The 22,717-nt window shown below is 43.9% G+C and overlaps 1 protein-coding gene across 4 annotated transcripts in view; it reads left to right on the forward strand.

Annotated features, from left to right (window-relative positions):
• Positions 1-22,717, forward strand: part of ZNF827 (zinc finger protein 827) — a 524,965-nt gene that overhangs the window by 471,018 nt on the left and 31,230 nt on the right. The gene's annotated exons all lie outside the window — the stretch shown is intronic.

Consider the following 22,717-nt stretch of genomic DNA (forward strand, 5'->3'; position numbering starts at 1 on the left):
TGTTATCACTTTGAAATCTTATATCCATGACACAACACAGTTGCTTAATTGTATTAATAGTATAGAATGGAAATCACACTATTCTTTCCTTTCATTAGATGTACAAGCATTATATACCCATATACCCCATGAAGGGGGAATACAGAAAATTATGGAATTTTTAGACACGGATGGTGATGTTTCAGTGGAATTTAACACAATCCTACTAGAATCTATTATGTTTATTTTGACGCACAATTATTTTATTTTTGAGGACACATTTTTTTCTTCAGGTGTTGGGTACGGCCATGGGCACTAGATTCGCGCCTAGCTTTGCGCCTAGCTTTGCGAACCTTTATATGGGCGCATTTGAAGATCAATATATTTGGAATGGACCGTTTGGCGCGAACCTAGTGTACTATGGCCGTTATATTGTTGATTTATTTATTATTTGGAATGGGGATGAGCACACTGCACTTCAGTTCGTCACCTTTTTGAATCAGAACACGTTTAATTTGAAGTTCACGCACAATTTTAGCACTAGTTCAGTTAATTTTTTAGATCTGATCATCTCCGACGAGGGCAACGGTCTTATGACGGAAAACTATAGGAAACAGGTTGATACAAACAGTTTCCTACATTATACCAGCTACCACTATAAACCATGCCTGAAAAACGTACCATTCAGTCAGTTTAGCAGACTTCGTCGCAACTGTTCCAAAATGGAATCCTTTATACCTCAGGCAGAGAAAATGTATGATGACTTCGTATGTAGGGGATACCCGGTACCTATCTTGGGGTCAGCATTTGAGAAGGTTCTTAATGGGGATAGAAAGAAATTGTTAAAATATAAAAACAAAAGTAAAAATAATAGTAGAAGTAAAGGTTTCTTTAAGGGGACACAAGGAAATGGGAATTGGGACCATGAAGGTACTATGGTGTATGTTTCCAAATATAATAATCAATCTAATCAAGTTAAAAAAGTTTTGAAATCAAATTATGGGATTTTACAGCAAGATAAAATATTACAATCTGTCTTGAATCCCCAACTAAAAGTGGTATTCAAGAAAAATACCAGCCTTAAGAGTATATTGGCACCTAGCATGCTGAGGAAAAATAATGGGTTGAATCAGAGGAGAGGGGGTGGACCCAGTTGGCTACATGAACCACTAAAGGGATGTTTCAAATGTGGTAAGACTAGGTGTCTTACATGTGGATACATTCAGACCAAAACAAAAGAAATAGTCTCCTTTAACACAAAAGAGAAATTTCCTATACAAGAGTTCATCAATTGTGATTGCACATATTGTATATATGTTCTACAGTGCCCGTGTGAGCTACAATATGTAGGTCGGACCACGCGGGCTCTGAAGAATAGATTCAGAGAACATAGGTTAAACATACTGAAGAAATATCCCTATCATAGCGTTTCAAAACACTGTGCGGAAGTACATGGAGGTAGAGCTGATTGTATTAGTATGGTAGGAGTTCAACAGATCAAGAAGACATCTAGGAGAGGCGACAGATTTAGGAATCTTTGTAGTAAGGAAGTCTTATGGATGCATAAACTCCAAACCATGTTTCCATTAGGGTTAAATGAAACTATGGACTTTGAGTCCTTTGCCTGAAGTAAAAGATGTTTAGCAACGGACAATAAGGAAGCTGGGGTGTTGATAGTCCAAAGGACACTGGTTGCGGCATAACAGTACCTCTGGATAATGTAAAGAATTTAATGTACTCCACTATGTCCACTCGTTTATTATCTTTCTTCAAATATTTGTATTTTCATATGTGTTATCTGTTAGCTATATGGGGTAGAGTCAGTAGAACAATTAAGGTCAACCTTTGAGATTACTTTTATTTTGGCTTAGGAGCATGTGGTGTAGGGGTTAGGGAATCGGTTACTGCACATGAAGTCTCAGGTTCAAATCTCAGGCTGACTGGGAGAAAATTAGAGAGAGAGACAAGTTGAGGCACTATGTATGAAGGCAACTATTTTTCTTTTCTTCCCTTTTTTTTTTTTTTCTCTGTATAAGCCTATGTGAAGGTTATTGTTATATATTTCTATAAAGGACAAAAAGGTCAGCTTATTTTCGGTAGGTGAGAAAAAAAGTCTGAAGCCTGGATGATTGAATTGAAATCCGTCTATTGATAATAAATGAATAAATATTGATATTAATCGTTGATGCAATTATATACCTAGAATCTGATTTTGGGGGGATAGTTTGTGATAGGAGTAAGAGAATGTGGATAATAATAGCAGGAAACAAAGTATGTAATTCAACTGAAGATTTAGTGGTGTAGAGGTTAGAGAGACGGTTACCAAACATGCGGTCCCGGGTTCGGAGCTCAGGCGGGGTAGAAAGGAGAATCGGGAGGGTGAAAATATGTTTATTCACTTATATATATATATATATATATAATTTTACTGATTAAATATCTATTTACTCTTCAGGATTAAGGCCTTTAAAAGATATTAAAATATAGGAGTTACAATAATGGTTATAATGGGAGCCATAAGTCTGGTACCGAGCCCGAGTCCGTATGTTTGCTGAGTAAAACAAATAAACAGATTATTGTTATTTTTATAGACTTTTATAGTTGACTACCTATTAGTTTTAATTAATAAATATATATACATATATATGGATCACAAGTTTATTATTGAATGTGGTGAATAATGAATATCCATACAAAAGATTCAGCTCTGTGGATGGGGGATAAGGACTGTTAATTACAACCAAAAGGTGGATCAGACATGAAACAAATGGTGAGAGAAACCACTAACAGGTGTGCAAAATAGAGAGACCAATAGGAAAATCAGAGTAGGTATAAAAGGAGTCATCAGTTGCTACCACAACTACTCTATGTGGAAGCTCCAGTGACGAGCGAAACTAGTCAGAGGAAAGAAGGGACATCTGATGACAATATCATTCATTGCGGTTATCACCTAAGAATCACTGCACCACGCCGGACGCCAGCGAAATTACATCAGCGGCTTCATTTGGGACTGCAGCGGCATTTCATACGTTGGGGGCCGGAGACGTCCGGAGCTCCCTAGCCGCACCTGACCGGCAGTGCAGTGTATCTCCAGCTGGATCCGTCTACGTGAAAGACGGAGGGTGAGAGTTTTACCATTTAGCCAGCCTGATTAGGCAATCAGGAACTGTTACTATTATCTATGCAAAAGGAATTGCTTGAGACTTTGTAACAACGAGTGTTCAGTGTAATAACACATGGAGCCGTTTTGAGACTTTGTAACAACAAGCGGTGATTACTACATCTGATTATTCCGTCTCTCTACAAGCAGTTAGTGGACAATCTGAGAATACTGATTTGCACATCAATTAATAAGTATATCCCCTATTGCTCATATTGTGGTTATTACATACGCATGAGAGCTGATCCATATTTTATTTTAGGTGCATATAGAAAGCCGGCTTTTGAAAATAAGAATTAATTAGCGTTGTTAAATTTATATATGCATATGATAGCTTTTTTATTAGATTAAGAATTTTATGTGGTTCCATCTACTAATTAGAGATTTATGTGATTAATCTAATCCGGAATAAAAAGTTGTTTTTATGTATACATGTGAATTCACTTTATTTGGAGTCTGGAAGGTTCTTAAATAGCGCAGTGTGTTATTTTCTTATATTGTCTAGCTGGTAATCCCCCTTTCTTATTGGGGAACCACTGATTTTGTGCTTACACTAGCACAATTAACTACAGCAGGTCCTCTCGAAGAGGAAGAGGCCTCGGCTCTTCCAGCAGTAGATCCAATGAGGATTGCCTGAACTCTTGTTCTACTTATGAGCTTTAGAATCCTTGGAAGTAGTGGAAGTGGAGGAAACACGTACACCGACTGGAACACCCACGGAGTTACCAGGGCGTCCACCCCAATGCTTGTGGGTCTCTTGACCTTGAGCAATACCTCCGAAGTTTTTTGTTGAGGTGGGAGGCCATCATGTCTATTTGAGGAACCCCCCCAAAGATTTGTTACCTCCGTGAACACCTCTGGATGGAGGCCCCACTCTCCTGGATGGAGTTCGTGTCTGCTGAGGAAGTCCGCTTCCCAGTTGTCCACTCCCGGAATGAAAATTGCTGACAGTGCTAACGCGTGCTTTTCCACCCAGAGGATGATTCTTGTCACCTCTGACATTGCAGCTCTGCTCTTTTTTCCGCCTTGTCGGTTTATGTAGGCCACCGTCGTTACATTGTCCGACTGCACTTGAATGGGTCGATCTCGCAGAAGGTAAGTCGCTTGGAGAAGACCGTTGTATACGGCTCTTAGTTCCAGAATGTTTATTGGAAGACTGGATTCCAGACTTGACCACCTTCCTTGGAAGGTTTCCCCTTGAGTGACTGCGCCCCAACCGCGGAGACTTGCATCCGTGGTTAGAAGGATCCAGTCCTGAATCCCGAACCTGCGGCCCACCAGAAGGTGAGGCATTTGTAGCCACCAAAGGAGTGAAATCCTTGCTTCGGCTACAGACATATCCTCAGGTGCATATGTAGAGGAGAACCCGACCACTTGTCTAGGAGATCCAATTGGAAGGATCGAGCATGAAATCTTCCGTATTGTAGAGCCTCATAGGAGGCAACCATCTTCCCCAGAAGGCGAATGCACTAATGAACGGAAACCCGGGCTAGCTTCAGGACATCCTGGACCATTGTTTGTATCGCCAACGCTTTCTCCTCCAGTAGAAACAACCTCTGCACTTCCGTGTCGAGGATCATCCCCAGGAAAGACAATCTCCTTCTCGGCTCCAAATGTGACTTTAGAAGGTTCAGGATCCAACCATGGACCCTGAGCAGATGAGTCGTGAGAGCAATGGACTGCAACAGCTTCTCCCTGGACGACGCCTTTATCAGCAGATCGACCAGGTATGGAATTATGTTCACTCCCTGCCTGCGGAGAACCATAATTTCTGCCATCACCTTGGTGAACACCCTCGGTGCCGTGGAGAGACTGAATAGCAGTGCCTGAAACTGATAGTGACTGTCTAACAGTGAAAATCTGAGATAAGCTTGGTGCGGAGGCCAAATCGGAATGTGGAGATACGCATCCTTGATATCAAGGGATACTAGAAACTCCCCCTCCTCCAGACCTGAGATCACCGCTCTCTGAGACTCCATTTTGAATTTGAACTCCCTTAGATAAGGGTTTAGCGATTTCAAGTTCAAAATTGGTCTTACCGAACCATCCGGTTTCGGTACCACAAAAAGGTTTGAATAGTAACCCACGTTATGCATATGAGGTAGAACTGTAACAATGACCTCTGCCTTTTCCAATTTTTGGATAGCTTCCTGTAGGACAGTTCTAGCTGACAGTAAAGTTGGCAAGCCTGATTTGAAGAATCGGTGAGGTGGGGTTTGTTGAAACCCAGGGATCCAGGCCGGACGACACCCAGACGTGGCTGAAACGCCTGAGTCTCGCCCCCACCAGCCCATCCTCCAGGCTGTGTGGTCCACCGTCATGCTGTGGATTTTGAGGAACCAGGGGCAGGTTTCTGGTCCTGAGAGCCTGCGGGTGCAGGCTTTTTGGATTTTGCCCGCCCACCTCTAAAGAAGGTGGTAGGAGGCTTGGAATTTTTTGTCTTAGCAGTCCGAAAGCCCTGTGATGCATATGAAGAAAAGGGTTTCTTCGTAGAAGGCGTAGCTGAGGGAAGAAAAGGTGACTTACGCGCGGTTGCTGTGGAAATCCACACATCCAACGCTTCTCCAAATAGAGCCTGACCTGTGTAGGGTAGGTTCTCCACACTTCTCCTGGATTCCGCGTCTGCAGACCATTGGCATTGCCAGAGTCCCCTATGAGCTGAGACAGACATTGAAGATATCCTTGCAGTCAGCGAACCCATATCCTTCATGGATTCCACCATGACATACTTACCGACATTCTGGCTGCTCTCTGCGGGAGAGAGCAGCCAGGTCGGCTCAACAGGCGGGCCGGGGAGTGCTGTGACGTAAGGAGGGGGTGGGCCGGAGGTGGGATGGGGCGGAGCAAGGGCGGGACGGGGGCGGGGTTACGGTGACGCCTCCTTTAAGCCACGCTCCCCGCTCTGTAATGCCGCGATCACCGGCATTACACTGCAGGGGGTGTGGCTATGATGACGCGATTCAGCAAGAATCGCATCATTAACTGCCCGGACTGCCCACTTTACACACAAAATGGGCGGACGGGCAGGGGGGACCCCTCAAATCGGGAGACTTGCCTGCTCTTCCGGGGGGCCGGGAGGGTCACCCGATTTTCGGGAGCCTCCGGCCATTCCGGGAGAGTAGGCAAGTATGCACCATGAACCCCGCAGAATCCTGTATGTTACGTAAAAATAATTCAATATCACTTCTATCCATTGAATCCAAATCCTCTAGTAATGTGCCTATCCACTTTACTATAACTTTAGAGATCCATGCGCAGGCAATAGTAGGCCTCAGCGCCACCCCTGAAGCAGTGCATATGGATTTGAGCGTAGTGTCAATCTTACGATCAGTCGGTTCTTTTAACGCGGTAAACCCAGGGACAGGTAAAACCATCTTTTTCTACAGTCTGGAAACAGATGCGTCACCTATGGGTGGGTTTACCCATTTTTTTCTATCTTCCTCAGGGAAGGGAAAAGCAACCAGAATCCTTTTAGGAATCTGGAATTTTTTCTCCGGGTTTTCCCAGGATTTTCCAAATAAAGCGTTTAATTCTTTAGACGCAGGGAAGGTTAGCGAGGCTTTCTTATTATCTGTGAAGTAAGCCTCCTCAACCTGCTCAGGTGTTGTGTCAGTAATATTTAACACATCTCTAATGGCCTCATTATGAGCTGCACCCCCTTTGCAAGGGATGCCGCCCCCTCAGCACATCCCCATCACCGTCTGCCGAGTCAGAGTCGGTATCCGTTGCATCTTGCATAATCTGGGCAAGTGCACGTTTCTGTGGGAACATACTAGGTGATTTTGAAGGAATAGGAACAGAACCTGACCAAACTGCCATAGACTTCTTTAATGCCTGAGTTTCAGTCTCAGTAAGAGCTACCGTAGTAGAGATTTGAGAGAGCATTTCCTTAATAGAGGTTAACCACTAAGCCTCAGCAATAGGGATCTGAGACAATGCATTATATTCCAGTGTACATGGAATGGATTCCTCCTGAGAGGATATGTCCTCTGCAGCATAAGACACAGAGTCCCTAGACATGGCTATGTGAGACAACAACACCCCCACACACACAGGGAAATGTCAGACACAGTTTCCCCCCAAGAATGCCACAGAGAAACACAGAGATAGGAGCCAATCCACACACAGCGCTTCCCGAGGTAGATATAATACAACTACCTGGCGCTTACTGTGTACATTAACAGACTACACAGTATTTACACAGCCTTTACCCCCCCCCCCCCCTTCTACAACCAACTGGTACCGCACGGGATAGCTGGAATTGCTGGTAGGGACAGCTCTCCCTGTCAGCCTCTCTGTATAGGATCTGCAGGCAGGAAAATGGCGCTGAACGCTGCTGGGTCCGCTCTGAGTAGAAGCTCCGCCCCCTGAACATGGCGCTGCTTCCCGCTCTCCACTTCTTTATACTGACCTGAGGAATTGTGCTGGCAGCGTTACCGAGGTCCCTGACAGCCTTGGTGCCAGTGTAGGGTATAGGCGCTGGCACATGGCGCCTCTCACAGCGCCGCACTATGTAATGCGGAGCCTCCGGACCGCAGTTAATACTGCGCTCCCACCCTGTTGCCGCCATCTTCACACCGGCTCCCTGCTTGGCGGGGGGGCGGTGACTCACTCGCCACCGGAATCTTCTGGCTCTGTCGGGGGGTGGCGGCAGTGCTGCAGGAGTGAGCGGTCGCCTGGGGCGGCTAACGATCATCACCCTCTGGAGCTCAGTGTCCTGTCAGCAGAGATAGTGGTTCAAACCCCGCAGGGTGGACACTTCTCCCCCCCTCCCCCCCCCCAAGTCCCACGAAGCAGGGAGGCTGTTGCCAGCAGCCTCCCTGTGCCTATACTAACTCTTAGAAAAAAATAAAACTAAAGAAGCTCTAGGAGCTCCCCTAGCTGTGACCGGCTCCTCCGGGCACATTTTCTAAACTGAGTCTGGTAGGAGGGGCATAGAGGGAGGAGCCAGCCCACACTCTCAAACTCTTAAAGTGCCAGTGGCTTCTAGTGGACCCGTCAATACCCCATGGTACTAATGTGGACCCCAGCATCCTCTAGGAGGTGAGAGAAATGTATTAATAAATAAGTTAAGAAATTGTGTTGAGTGTGGTCGTTTTAGGTTTGCAGACATGTTGTTCGGAGATAGGGAAGGTGCAGTATGGTAAAAAGTCTACTATGTTGTGCAGCATACAGTACAACTGGAATTTGTCCTCTTCACGTGTTTCTCTAAAATACACCCACATACTAGGAAACATCAGACAATCCAAAGCAGATAATAGTGTAGTACAGTACTTTTTAAAAAGTGTGATTTATTAGAGCATCTTACAAATGCATGCGCACATTTTAAAAACTTGACCGATTAGCTTATCTGATAATGATCGCATGCCTATGTACATGGAAATCTCCCAGCTTCTGTGTCACTCCAACAAGGGATCCTGCAAACCTAAATCCAAATCCAATGTTCACTCCATCTCTTTCTCCCTCTCTCTAAGGGGTATATTTACTAAAATGCAGGCTTTTAAAAGTGGAGATGTTGGCCGAATCAACCAATCAGGTTCTAGGTACCATTTATCTAGAAGCTTCTAGACGATAATAGCTAGAATATGATTGGTTGATCTCCACTACCAAAAACCCACACCGTAGTAAATATATCCCTATGGGGTATATTCAATTCAAGTCGAATTTCCCGATTTGTCGGATTAACTGGAGTTTCCGACAGTCTAAGGTCGAATCCTGATTCGTCCTATTCAGTCAAGCTCCTGTTAATCCGACAAGTCAGAAGATCTGACTTGTCGGAAAGCATGTGGATCGGTGGAATAGCCGCGGATACACGTGCTTTTGTCGGAAACGCTGCCAACATTTTCAGGGGTGGATCAGTAAGTAAGGTAACAAGACCTCTCACATGTGTAATGTTCCCTATTTCATTCTCATTTACTGCCAGGCCAGAGCAGGGAGATCACTGCTTCCCCTCACGGCTGCGCGTCATATCAGTAACACTGTACCAGCATCAACTGTAAGATGGCAGGGGCGGAGGAAACATGATCAAACGTTGAGGTAAATCAGCAGCTGATATTCATTGCCAAATTGTCGAGGTGTACGGTGATAACGCCATGTCACCAAAACAGGTTCGGGTTTGGTGCCTTTGATAACGGCAGAACAGACTTCAAGATGAGCAGCAATCCGGCCGACCAAGCACATCCACCACAGCCAATGCACAAAACCTGTTTCCGTGACATGACGTTACCACCATACACCTTGACAAGTTGACAATGAATTTAAGCTGCTTATGTACCTTTTAGACGCAGAAATCTAATCATACTACTCACCTCAATGTTGGACCATGTTTCCACCAGCCCCGATGTTAGGACAGTATGACTGATATGAGGGGCAGTCTAATGGTTATTCAGGGAAGCAGTGTTCTACTTGCTCTGGTTCAGTGGAATTAGAATTAGAGAACATTACACAGGTGAGAGGTCTTGTTACTTAATGAACCATTCTGGTACAGATAGATGTGTGTCTGTGCGTGTGTGCGTGTGTGTGTGTGTGTGCGTGTGTGTGTGCGTGTGTGTGTGTGTGTGTGTGTGTGTGTGTGTGAGGGAAAATATGTATACAAAGTGTTGTAGAGGAGCCAAATGTCCCAACGTATGGAGAAAAGTCAACCCAGCACACTAAAACAAACTCAGAAGGGTGATTGTGTTGGTTTTTCGGGACAAGGAGCTGGGCTCAGTTCTATCCTGGTCTGTGACAAGGAAGAGTTCTCCTACAGACACAACTCAGGACACCCTGACAATGTAACACGTGCAGAGAGATTTAGATTTGGGTGGAGTGTTTTCAAACTGAAATCTAAAGTGCAGACATCTAAATCTTTCTGCACATGTTATATCTGTCCCACCTGCAGTGCAACATGGTTTTGCCCATTACTGTGCTTTTTTGGTTTGCTATCAAACCTGAATAACCCCCATAATGCATAGTACAGGGACAATGTGTATACAAAGTGCAGGGTGCATAGTAGGGGCTGCTATACAGTATTAGGTCGACATTCATAACATGAGAATGTGAGCATGGTAGTGATGTCGACATGTTCATAGTCTAAACTAGAGGTTCCCAAACACGGTCCAGGTTTTAAATGTATCCTTGCTTGGCCACAGGTGACTTAATTAGCACCTAAGTCACTTTGATTTAACCATCTGTGCTGAGCCATGGATATACCTAAATCCTGGACTGTTGGGGTGTCTTGTGGACCCCGTTTGGGAACCTCTGGTCTGAACATTCACCATATCAGTGCTGATGAAATGTGAATACAGTGAGAATGTTTTTAAGACTACACCTAACGGTAATGTTGACATTTTAACCATGACAACATCACAACTGTTGACATTATGAATTATGACATTTTCATGACAACATATTGACTGCATACCATATAGCGTAATACAGGGGTAATGTACATACAGAGGGCGTAGCATGATGCAGGGGTAGTGTATATACATAGTGCATAGCATGATACAGGGGTAATGTGTATACAGAGCGCATAGCATGATACAGGGGTAATGTGTATACAGAGCATGTAGTATGATACAGGGGTAATGTGTATACAGAGTGCGCAGCATAATACAGGGGCAATGTGTATACAGAGCGCATAGCATGATGCAGGAGTAATGTGTATACAGAGCATATAGTATGATACAGGGGTATTGTGTATACAGAGCATGTAGTATGATACAGGGGTAATGTGTATACAGAGCATATAGTATGATACAGGGGTAATGTGTATACAGAGCATGTAGTATGATACAGGGGTAATGTGTATACAGAGCGCATAGCATGATGCAGGGGTAATGTGTATACAGAGCATATAGTATGATACAGGGGTAATGTGTATACAGAGCGCATAGCATGATGCAGGGGTAATGTGTATACAGAGTACATAGCATGATGCAGGGGTAATGTGTATACAGAGCGCATAGCATGATGCAGGGGTAATGTGTATACAGAGCATATAGTATGATACAGGGGTAATGTGTATACAGAGCGCATAGCATGATGCAGGGGTAATGTGTATACAGAGCATATAGTATGATACAGGGGTAATGTGTATACAGTGCATGTAGTATGATACAGGGGTAATGTGTATACAGAGCATATAGTACGATACAGGGGTAATGTGTATACAGAGCATATAGTATGATACAGGGGTAATGTGTATACAGAGCGCCAGTGGCGGATTTAGGGGGGGGGCACCAAGGCACGTGCCCCCCCTGTCATTTTTAGTGCAGACTGACATGCGGACTAGCGTCCGCATGTCAGTCTGCGGTCTCGTTTCGTCCCCTGCTGTTAGGAGGGACACGGAGGGCACAGTGCGCGCCTCTCCTGTGTCCCTCCTGTGTCTCCGGCGGCCGCTGGTCTCATAAAGGAAGTGCCGTTCGTGAGCACTTCCTTTATTACAGTGACCCGCGGCCGCCGGAGACACAGGAGGGACACAGGAGAGGCGCGCACTGTGCCCTCCGTGTCCCTCCTAACAGCAGGGGAGCGGGGGGAGCATCGGCGGCGGCGGAGGAAGGGACGCACTGGGGGGTTATATCTGGCACTGGGGGCATATTTGGCAGGGAGGGGGGGGTGGGAGAACATCTGGCACTGGGGACATATATGGCACTGGGGGGAATATCTGACACTGGGGGCATATCTGGCACTGGGGGGGGGATATCTGGCACTGGGGGCATATTTGGCAGGGGGGGGGGGAGAATATCTGGCACTGGGGGCATATCTGGCACTGGGGGGAATATCTGGCACTGGGGGCATATCTGGCACGGGGGGGGGGATATCTGGCACTGGGGGCATATGTGGCACTGGGGGGAATAACTGGCAGGGGAGGGATATCTGGCACTGGGGGCATATGTGGCACTGGGGGGGGAATATCTGGCACTGGGGCATATGTGGCACTGGGGCATATGTGGCACTGGGGGCATATAAAGCACTGGGGGGGAGATATCTGCCACTAGGGGCATATGTGGCACTGTCTGGGAATATCTGGCACTGGGGGTATATGTGTACCTGGCACATGGGGGGGGGCTATATTTGGCACTGGGGGCATGTGAGTACCTGGCACCGTGGGGGAATATCTGGCACTGGGGACATATGTGGCACTGGGAGCACAGCCCTAGCAACAAGGACTACCTCCTAGCAACGAGCATGACACCCAGTGCATGAAACCCCTGGCAACGAGCATGACACCCAGTGCATGAAACCCCTGGCAACGAGCATGACACCCAGTGCATGAAACCCCTGGCAACGAGCATGACACCCTGAGCATGAAAACCCCTGGCACCGTGCATGGAACCAAGAGCATGAAACCCCTGGCAACGAGCATGACACCCAGTGCATGAAACCCCTGACAACGAGCAGGTATTTGAAAAGTAATTAGAAGCCTTACTGTAGGACTTAATGTGTAATGGGCATTACGGTGTGTGGCATAATGTATCACGGACATTGCGGTGTGTGTCATAATGTGTCACAGGCATTACGGTGTATGGTATACTATATCGCTGGCATTGTGATATGTGGTATAATGTCTCAGGGTCATTGCAGTGTGTGGCATAATGTATCACGGACATTGCGGTGTGTGTCATAATGTGTCAGGCATTACGGTGTGTGGTATACTATATCACGGGCATTGTGGTATGTGGTATAATGTCTCAGGGTCATTGCAGTGTTGCATAATATATAACGGGCATTACGGTGTGTGGCATAGGGTATAACGGGCATTGCGGTATGTGTCACAGGCATTACGGTGTATGGTATACTATATCACGGGCATTGTGGTATAATGTCTCAAGGTCATTGCAGTGTGTGGCATAATGTGTCACAGACATTGTATGTGCTATAATGTATCAGGGGCAGTGCGGTGTGTAGCATAATGTATAACGGGCATTGCGATTCCTGTCATAATGTGTCACAGGCATTACGGTGTGTGGCATAATGTGTCTGGGGCATTACAGTGTGTGCATATTGTGTCATGTGCATTATTGTGTGTGGAATAATGTCTAAGGGCCATTGCAGTATGTGGCATAATGTATACTGGGCATTACTATAAGGAGGAAAAATGACAAATAATGTAAGGGGCATGAATCAGGATTATTTTTCTTTCCTGTGGTGGCCAACGTCTGGGCGTGCAGGTTGCAAAACTGGGGTATAAGGTAGTCTTTTCCTGCAATACCACGCCCATTCCAACGAAGCCACGCCCATTCCAACGAAGCCACGTCCCTAATGGTGCCCCCCCTGTAATTTTTTTCTGGATCCGCCCCTGCAGAGCGCATAGCATGATGCAGGGGTAATGTGTATACAGAGCATATAGTATGATACAGGGGTAATGTGTATACAGAGCATGTAGTATGATACAGGGGTAATGTGTATACAGAGCATATAGTATGATACAGGGGTAATGTGTATACAGAGCATGTAGTATGATACAGGGGTAATGTGTATACAGAGTGCGCAGCATAATACAGGGGTAATGTGTATACAGAGCGCATAGCATGATGCAGGGGTAATGTGTATACAGAGCATATAGTATGATACAGGGGTAATGTGTATACAGAGTGCGCAGCATAATACAGGGGTAATGTGTATACAGAGCGCATAGCATGATACAGGGGTAATGTGTATACAGTGCACGTAGTATGGTACAGGGGCAATGTATATACAGAGTGCGCAGCATAATACAGGGGTAATGTGTATACAGAGTACATAGCATGATACAGGGGTAATGTGAATACAAAGTACATAGAATGATACAGGGGTAATGTGTATACAGTGCATGTAGTATGATACAGGGGCAATGTATATACAGAGCGCGCAGCATAATACAGGGGTAATGTGTATACAGAGCATGTAGTATGGTACAGGGGTAATGTGTATACAGAGCATATAGTATGATACAGGGGTAATGTGTATACAGAGCATGTAGTATGATACAGGGGTAATGTGTATACAGAGTGCGCAGCATAATACAGGGGTAATGTGTATACAGAGCGCATAGCATGATACAGGGGTAATGTGTATACAGAGTACATAGCATGATACAGGGGTAATGTGTATACAGAGCGCATAGCATGAGACGGGTAATGTGTATACAGTGCATGTAGTATGATACAGGGGCAATGTATATACAGAGCGCGCAGCATAATACAGGGGTAATGTGTATACAGAGCATATAGTATGATACAGGGGTAATGTGTATACAGAGCGCATAGCATGATACAGGGGTAATGTTTATACAGAGCATGTAGTATGATACAGGGGTAATGTGTATACAGAGTGCGCAGCATAATACAGGGGTAATGTGTATACAGAGCGCATAGCATGATACAGGGGTAATGTGTATACAGAGTACATAGCATGATACAGGGGTAATGTGTATACAGAGCGCATAGCATGAGACAGGGGTAATGTGTATACAGTGCATGTAGTATGATACAGGGGCAATGTATATACAGAGTGCGCAGCATAATACAGGGGTAATGTGTATACAGAGTACATAGCATGATACAGGGGTAATGTGAATACAAAGTACATAGAATGATACAGGGGTAATGTGTATACAGTGCATGTAGTATGATACAGGGGCAATGTATATACAGAGCGTGCAGCATAATACAGGGGTAATATGTATACAGAGCACATAGCATGATACAGGGGTAAAGTATGTACAGAGTGAGAGCATGATAAATACAGGAGAAAAAATTGTATCCTAGTGAATATCTTCACATAGAATATATTGTGCAATTTGTTTTTGTTTTTTCATATGATCAACACAGTGGTTCCCAAACTTTTTTGAATCACGGTGACCAAGGGTACCAGAATTTTTTTTCATGGCACCCCTAGGCCAAAAGTTTCTTATTGGGAAATTTAGAAAGAAACATTAAATTAAGTAAAATGTATTTATATGTCATCCTTAGGTTCAATTGTGTGCTGAGAAACAGGATTTACTTCTGTTTGTCCATATATTTATGATTGACAGCCACCAGCACTGGTTTTGCCTATTACATTGACCATAAATAATTTAAATTGGTCCTGGACCACCAATCCAAGGCACCCCTGCAAGTGTCCCGAGGCACCCCAGGGAGCCACTGCTCTCAGTTTTAGAACCACTGTGCTAAAGTTTTCGAGGTGACAAGAGAATTCTAAGTTGTTTTTTTAATGTTTATTTGCAGTAAAGCAAGCTTGTACCTTGATGCATATTCCCTTTTCTAGCAAACTGATTTGTTTGGCAAGTTCATTCTAAATGTGGTGTGGGTTTTGTATTAGAACCTAGATACCATAAGCTATTGCCAAAATGGTCAGCAACCCAGTAGGGGAACCTTCTGATGTCTTTACACGTGGGAAAATAGCATACTATGTATAATATGATTTATACTTTACTTTTTGAAAATACCACAAGATGGCATGAGTGAGTGTTACAGCGGCATGCAGAAAACCCACTAGAATGCTTAGAACTAATTTAGAGTCTTCTCCATGCAGAGCTTGTCTGTTACGTGAAGGTGACCTCCAGATTAGTGGTTCGGAATGTGACAGAATGGAGTGCAATAAGAAATGTCTTATTTCGATTTAATATTGTCATTCAAAATCTATTTGGTAGAATATTTTTTTTTAATATTTTTAAGATTTGCAGCTAAGTGTATGTTCACACAGTATTTTTAAGGTGTATTTTAGGGTTTAACTAATATTTGAGCAACTTTTGTTGTTTTTGCTAATCTGTAGATCTTTAGTTACCCTGGTTTGGAGTGAGCAGGGATAGAGCAACCTATAACCAGATTATCATAGCAACCAGAGTATTTCAGAAGATGTGCTGATCTTGAAAAAGTTATACCTCTTTCAGACATTATTACCCGGCTTGGATCCAGGACACAGAGCACGGTTGAAGCCAGGGCTACCCCTTATTCACAGGTTTTCACCCTTCACATCTTCCAGCATGTCCCCGGCTGGTCATCAAGACCCGGTCCGCACCTTTCAGACCTAAGCCGGGTTGTCTAGCCGGGTTGCAAGTCCTGGGAAAAACCCTGATGGCAAATAGGGCCATGGACCCGGGACTGTCAACCTGGGTAGACCCTTTCAGACATAAGTTGAACCCTGGTCAATGTATGTTCACATGCAAAAATCCAGATTTTAGGCTTACATCTGAAAGGGGTTTTAGTGACCTGTCCACTCGTGTGATTGAGTACATCGGTCCAGGTTCCAGGACAGGGATTTGTGGAACAGCGACATGGGCTAAGCGTTAGGGGTGGCACTTTGCAGCATCATTTTATGTTTTTCTTAATTTGTTTATTAATAATGTAATAATTACTTATACAGTTTTAAAGCATTTAATAGTGGGCTTAAGGCCCATACAAACTAGCCGATTTTGAGCTCAAAGTATCTAACTTTTGGCGTTTTGAGCTACTTTGAGCTCAAACTCGGCCAGTGTGTATAGCAGGGCGATGAGCGGTGGGCGCTGATGCGCACTCCCACATCGTCGATGGCCGGTGCCATCCGTCGGGCTGTTTGAACAGCTGAGTGAAGCACTTTCCACAGTCTCCTACTGTGGAAAGTGCTTCACCCCCCGTGAACATTGCTGGGCACAGGGAAATCGCTCAGTGTCTATGCACTGAGCTATTTTCCTGCCAGCGATGTTCACATCATCGCTGTGCATACACACTGCCCAGTGTATAGCACCTTTCATTTTGGCTGAATTAGAAGATCAATGGTGTTCACTTGTCACCTCCTCCATGGGCTCTCTGCACTGGGACTCCACCACTTCTTTGTTTCACATCACTCTCATTGGCTCTTAACCTGTTAGTTGCGCCCTAGGCTGTGGGCACAGGTTTCAGCTTGCTATGAATATTCTGCCTTGTCCCGCTTTGTATCAGTAGTTGTGCTGAAAGTTGTAGTGTTTACTGTGTACTATATTGTACTGTTTACTGTATTGTACTGTGTGACTAATGCTGGCGATACATCAGGTCGATATCGTTTACGAATACATGATATTGACGCATTGCGTGTGATGCGATTTGCGGCCCCATGGGTCACATGTTGCATCAAATGATCATACGTGCAGTTCATAATATCCGTTGTAATCGTATGCACATCGTACCATGGTGGTCATTCCGAGTTGTTCGCTCGTTGCCGTTTTTCGCAACGCAGCGATTAGGTGGAAAATGCTTATGCGCATGGTACGCAGCGCGCATGCGTTCACTAATTTAACACAAAATTTTGGAGAATTGCACAAGCTCGAGCGATGTTTTTTCATCGCTGGAGTGATCGTAGTGTGATTGACAGGAAGTGGGTGTTTCAGGGAGTGTGCTAAAAAAGCAGGCGTGCCAGGTAAAAACGCGGGAGTGTCTGGAGAAACTGGGGAGTGGCTGGCCGAACGTAGGGCGTGCTTGTGACGTCAAACCAGGAACTAAACGGACTGAGGTGATCGCAATCTAGGAGTAGGTCTGGAGCTACTCAGAAACTGCAAAGAATTATTTAATAGCAGTTCTGCTAATCTTTCGTTCGCTATTCTGCTAAGCTAAGATACACTCCCAGAGTGCAGCGGCCTAGCGTTTGCAATGCTGCTTAAAGCAGCTAGCGAGCGAACAACTCGGAATGAGGGCCCATGTTTGATGTACATGCGGGGCATCGTACGATTTTGAGTGGCATTTACCTGGATTTTTTTTTTCGGGAAGGCGCACCATAGATCGTTTAACGCCCCGTCGTGTGTCCAGAGCTGCCGGGGGAATTGAAGGGAAATTGTGCCTTGAACTGAATCGGATGCTGGTTGTCCTGTTGTATGGCCAGCATAAGTCCTGTCTTGTTGTTGCCCTCTGTACGGCACAGCGGACCACATGTGGCGCCCTGTAATCATAATATGTAGAGAGCTATAACACAGCACTGTACTATCACAGATTATTACTGCATTCATTTGTAACAAAGCAGAAAAAGGAATTGTGGGAGCCCACTCTAAATGGTGCAGCCTGATATTTTTTTCCCTCTGAAATTGCAACCACTATATTAACAAAACCTGTACCTGCATGATTCCAAATTCATAGGGAGGAATCCAATTACCCACAAAGAGCTTGTGGATTGTACGAGTTGCTGTGTTTAATCGCTAGCAATGGCGCCCAAATTTGCTTGCCTCACGGAGCCTTCTTGTGCCAGACTCGCACAACAATGGGACTGTGAACAAAAATAAGCGAGTCCAATGGTACTGTAATACAGCCGCAGTTACTCATGCCACGAGTTCATCGCTGGTAATAATATTATGGTATTATTCTAAAATTACAACCAAATAGTATATAATCACAGCTGTACATAAAGGTTCAACACAGATGACAATGTGAGCACTGGAAGTATAGCAGGTGGCTGTATATACTGAATATACCATACCCAATAAAATATCAAAATAACTCGGAAGAATAGATTTTTATGTAAACTATAAATTCAGTTGTTTAAATATCACCATGCACATTATATGATGTAATTGACAGTACTAATACAGAATATTATTATCCTAAGAGACAATTACAAATAAAGAATGCAATGTTGTTCCAATGTCCTTCAAGATAACAGGACTTGCATACCGTTTTAGCTGAAACCTTTGGGGACATTCAGCAATTGAGTACAGATCCTCCTATAAGGCCTTTGGGAGTTTTATACGCCATCATTTCATTATACCCGGTAATTCTTCTTAACAAACTACAAGTTACAGACAGAAATAATGTAAAACAAAGAACAAACTTGTTCATCTCTAAAAAAATAAATTACATTTTATTAAAAATAAAATTCTGATTTTTATATCATCCCATGGATGACATTGGGCCATGGAGGTGTTCCATGAAGGAGTGGAATTTAAGAAATTGACTAAATATCCCCAAACTATAATGCCCTTCAACTAGGAATCTGAAGAGGAAATGAACCACTGGTCCCAGTATAGAGGTAGGGCTCCAGCCACAGGTGGACAGACTACGCATCACACTGAGGTCTTGGGCATCAATTTCTTAGCAGACAAAGTATATTTCCTATATGCTGTCCTTCACAAGGAGCCTAGAGCAGCTCTCTCGACCCCTGACTTTTTATTTTTTACTGGCAACACTAAGGTACCTACCAAAACCCGATGCCCTCCATTTTTAGCAAAGTATTCTTTCCAGCCATTGCTTGGCTAACAATTTTTTCCAACTACAAATCAACTGCTCTGGCATGTCATTTTCCAATTTCCCCAATTTGAACCTAGGCCTTTATGATTGAAAGCCTTTTTTCAGAGTTGCTCTGACCACTTTTCCATTGCCTGGTCACAGTGGACCTAAACCAAGACTAAATATGAGTATCAATGACATTTGGCTACTACATAAATAGATTTAAGACTGATCTCAACTGTTTTATCCATCCCATCTTAAATCCTGCTACATTAGTAATGGGAATAGTGGTGGCCATAGAAAATTGCATAATAGAGGCATTTGACTTTTGTCTATGTTCTCCCTTGTTAAGAGGATGGCAAGATCTACAGTATGTCTCTCCGCCACACTCATTATTTGCTCCCATTCACAATTGCAGGACTTTCTTCGGGTTGCACCAACTCTGTGGAATGCCCTCCCACGCACAATAAGACTCTCTAGTCTCCAAACCTTCAAGCGTTCTCTGAAAACTCACCCTTCAGGCAAGCTTATCAAATTCCGAAACGGCTTACATAACCTTCATAACATATCCACACATATCCTCACATATTTTCTCTTCCTTCACTTTCCATCCTCCTGACCCCAAGCCAACATTGCTGTGTGACCATATCATACAGCCCACCAAGAACCTGTGCAATCTGGTGGTCCTTTATGCAATAGAGAACACCTATCCTTGTGTATCAATGCCTTCTTCCCTATAGATTGTAAGCTAGAGAGCATGGCCTTCCTACCTACTGTCCGGTATTACTCAGTTTTGTGTTTTTTCACCGTTGTTTTCCAATTGTTTTGTTTTATGTTATAACTGTTTACAATTGTAAAGCTCAATGGAATTTACGGCACTATATAAGAAACTGTTAATAAATAATACATAAATATGCAACCTCTATGTAACCTGAAATTTGTATTCAGGTTTAGTCCATGCCTCACAAGATAGAGGAACTTGAAATTATTCTAAGGTCCTAAAATAGGCTATGTGTTGTATGGACCTGTATCCCAATGGGATGATAGAAAAATTAAAAAGGGGAATTACAGTAAACAGTATTTAATGGTTCTTTCAAGAGATATGGACATGCATACAGTAGATGTCATCAGAGAACACGTGAAACCACAATACACATTTTCCTTTAGACCAAACTGAAATCTCTGCCAGATATACTGTAACCTAAAAATTTATTTCCAATTGCCTGATTAGCAATGTAAGCCAGCAGTTATTTCAGATACAAGAATAGCCGAGATGTTGAAATATAGTTAGGGTCTTCCATCCAATATTTGATAGAACTTGATTTTTCTTGTTGTGCCGCCCCAGTGCCATGGTTGTGGCATTCTCTGACTGAGGGCCTAATTCAGATCTGATCGCAGCAGAAAATTTGTTAGCTAATGGGCAAAACCATGTGCACTGCAGGGGTGGCAGATATAACGTGCAGAGAGAGTTAGATTTGGATGGGTTATTTTGTTTCCGTGCAGGGTAAATACTGGCTGCTTTATTTTTACACTGCAATTTAGATTTCAGTTTGAACACACCCCACCCAAATCTAACTCTCTCTGCACATGTTATATCTGCCCCCCTGCAGTGCACATGGTTTTGCCCATTAGCTAACAAATTTGCTGCTGCGATCATATCTGAATTAGGCCCTGAATCCTTATGATTTTCAACGCAACTGAAGGAGACCATAAACTAGAGCTTTTTCATGTCTATGTATTTTTGTAGCTCACCATACAATATAAACTTAAGCCTTTTCTTATGAATTTCTTCAGCACGATGCACAGTTTCATCAGGGGTTAGAAAGCTGTTTATGAGCCTGCTTGTCACAAAACCAGTCATTTGGTTCTTATATGTGCAGTAGGTAGTAAATACCTAAAGGCAGCAATTTATTAATGACCTCTATAATGTCTTACTGATAAATGAAAAGGTCAGTACATTTTACTGTCTGTAAATTTACTAATGGTTAGCAATCATGCCTGTAATATATAATATTTAGCAATTTAATGTATATTGGAATCATTTTGGGTCACTGAGACATAATAGTTTATGACTAACAAAATCTTTCCTGCCTATGTATCATGTTTACACCACCTGCATATTCCTGCAGCCACTCATGTATTTTCTGATAGAATTCTTTACCCATAATTAGGGCAACGTCCACATAAAGTAGTAATGTCAAATAGTCTCAAACCTTTACCTACTTGCAAGATCATTATTAGTGTTTCTACATTTCTAGTCATATATGAGCCTTGATTTGCTTTTAAAAGCTTCTTAGCATCCAAAAGTTTAAGATGATGATGATGATGATTATTACTAGTTAGCTGCCCATCAAAATGACAGAACAACATAACAGTAATGTCAGCGCCCGCAGCTGTGCGCGCCCGTGCGGAGCAACACTTGAATTGCTTTGTTGGGCACCATCTAGTGGTCGCTATCACACAAAATACTTGAATTCCCCCATAGAGGTGAGGACCAGCGTCCTCCCTACTCAAGCCCTTCCAGCAGCCTAACCCTAACCTCCCTTCCCGCATCCTAACCCTAACCCAGTGGTTCCCAAACTTTTTTGAATCATGGCGCCCTAGAGTAGCAGATTTTTTTCACAGCACCCGTAGGCCAAAAGTTTCTTGTTGATAATTTTTGAAAACAATAAGTAAATTATGTTTTTGTCATCCTTAGTTTCTTTAGTGTGGTGAGGGACAATATTTGCTTCTGTTTGTCAGCCACAAGCACTGGTTTTGTCTATTACTTTGACCAAAAATAGTTTGAATTGGACCTGGACCACCAATTCAAGGCACCCCTGCTAGTGTCCTGAGGCACCCCAGGGCGCCTAGGCACACAGTTTGGGAACCACTGCCCTAACCTCTCCCTGATACTTACGTTTGGGGGATGTCTGCTGTCGTGATTCCAATGTTGGTATTCTGATTGCTATCGGGACTCTGGCGCCGGTCTTCTGTCGACTGGCATACTAAGCATCAGGATGCTACAGAGTAATTTGACAATGATGCATGACTTGAATAAAGTTATACTAGCGTAGAGCCCTGCAGTCTAGGCAGAAGTGTGATCTGAAGATATGAATAGTAAAATGATAGAGATTTTAGGCTACTGATTCCATTCTGAGTAGAGTGATGGTGTTTCAGGATCTGTTCTAGATTTCTTGCTGTTTCTTTGATGTTGCCCCTGTAAGTTGTGCACACATATATAACATGATCAATGCATCCCTCTGTGGCCAAGAACATCTGGTTTTCAACTACAAGCCATTTCTTTTGATGGCTGTCCAGGTGGTAAGCCTCTCAGATACGAGCACTGTCATTTGCTGGATACATCTTATGGAGCATCTATGAATTATGGCCCTCATTCCGAGTTGATCGGTCGCAAGGCGAATTTAGCAGAGTTACACACGCTAAGCCGCCGCCTACTGGGAGTGAA

This window comes from Pseudophryne corroboree, chromosome 1, assembly GCF_028390025.1.
Source record: "Pseudophryne corroboree isolate aPseCor3 chromosome 1, aPseCor3.hap2, whole genome shotgun sequence".
NCBI classification, from domain to species: domain Eukaryota; kingdom Metazoa; phylum Chordata; class Amphibia; order Anura; family Myobatrachidae; genus Pseudophryne; species Pseudophryne corroboree.